Source organism: Geospiza fortis, unplaced genomic scaffold (genome assembly GCF_000277835.1).
Source record: "Geospiza fortis unplaced genomic scaffold, GeoFor_1.0 scaffold875, whole genome shotgun sequence".
Taxonomy (NCBI): domain Eukaryota; kingdom Metazoa; phylum Chordata; class Aves; order Passeriformes; family Thraupidae; genus Geospiza; species Geospiza fortis.
The window spans coordinates 56,052-57,970 of record NW_005054737.1 but is presented as its reverse complement, the minus strand read 5'-3'; positions in this window follow the sequence as shown (position 1 = coordinate 57,970).

Sequence of the window (1,919 nt, the reverse complement as noted above, 5' to 3'; positions counted from 1 at the left end):
AGAGGACCCCGGGAGCCACCACAGGGTCCTGGCAGTGCCATTATGGACAGGGATGGATCCTGAGCAGCCTCTCCTCCAGCTTGTGCTGCCTGCCAGGGGCACGGGGCAGTGTGGGCACCCCAAAGAGGACCCCCAGAGCCACCACAGGGTCCTGGCAGTGCCATTATGGGCAGGGAAAGGTCCTGGCAGTGCCATTATGGGCAAGGATGGGTCCTGAGCAGGTTCTCCCCCAGCTTGTGCTGCCTGCCAGGGGCACAGGGCACGCTCAGAACCCCAAGGGGGAACCCCAAAGAGGATCCTCAGACCCCAGAGCCACTCCCAGCTGTGCCATTATGGGCAGGGAAAGGTCCTGGCAGTGCCATTATGGGCAAGGATGGGTCCTGAGCAGGTTCTCCCCCAGCTTGTGCTGCCTGCCAGGGGCACGGGGCAGTGTGGACACCTGGGGGCACCCCAAAGGGGAACCCCAGGGCTACCACAGGGTCCTGACAGCACCATTATGGATAGGGAATGGTCCTGGCAGTACCATTATGGACATGAACAGGTCCTGGCAGTGCCATTATGGACCGGGACAGGTCCTGACAGCACCATTATGGACAGGGACAGGTCCTGGCAGTGCCATTACGGACATGAACAGGTCCTGGCGGTGCCATTATAGACTGGGACAGGTCCTGACAGGGCTGTTATGGACAGGGACAGGGCCTGGCGGGGCCATTATAGACAGGGTCCTGGCAGTGCCATTATGGACAGGGATGGATCCTGAGCAGGCTCTCCTCCAGCTTGTGCTGCCTGCCAGGGGCACGGGGCAGTGTGGACACCTGGGGGCACCCCAAAGGGGAACCCCAGGGCTACCACAGGGTCCTGACAGCACCATTATGGATAGGGAATGGTCCTGGCAGTACCATTATGGACATGAACAGGTCCTGGCAGTGCCATTATGGACCGGGACAGGTCCTGACAGCACCATTATGGACAGGGACAGGTCCTGGCAGTGCCATTACGGACATGAACAGGTCCTGGCGGTGCCATTATAGACTGGGACAGGTCCTGACAGGGCTGTTATGGACAGGGACAGGTCCTGGTAATGCCATTATGGACAGGGACAGGTCCTGGCAGTGCCATTATGGACTGGGACAGGTCCTGGCGGTGCCATTATAGACAGAGATGGGGCCCAGCTGCACCCCAAGGGCAGAGCCCAGCAGTGCTGGGAATGGGGTCCCAGAGCAGGATGCTCAGGGAGGAAGGGCAGTCCCACGTGCCCGCCTGGGACCCGCAGAGCCAGCAGAGAACAGATCCTGCCACGGCTGGAAGTGGATTTTTGAAAGGGGCCAGGATGGCACTGGTCACCCTGAAGCTGTCATGGAAAACCAACAATCCTGTCTGGGTGAGTCAATGGCCCCTGGAGAAGAAGAAACTGAGTTCCCTCAAATCTGGTCAATGAATAATCACAGAAAGGCCACAGCAAAGAAACCAACAGTCCCTCACAGTGGGCACGGGGTTCCCCTGCACCCCAAACCCCCATAGCAGTGAGCACAGGGTTCTTCTTTACCCCAAACCCTCATGGGGTTCCCCTGCACCCCAAACCCTCACAGCAGTGGGCACAGGGTTTTTCTTTACCCAAACCCTCACAGGGTTCTTCTGCACCCCAAACCCCCATAGCAGTGGGCACGGGGTTCCCCTGCACCCCAAACCCTCATACAGCTCCCCTGCACCCCAAACTCTCACAGCAGTGGGTACGGGGTTCCTGTGCACCCCAAACCCTCACAGAAGTGCTGTGGGCACCATTTCCATCCCTATTCCCATCCCACCCCCATCCCAAACCCTTCGCTATCCCATCCACATCCCATCCTCATCCCAACCCCTTCCCTATCCCACCCCCATCCCATGCCCATCCCAACCCCTTCCCTGTCCCATCTCCATCC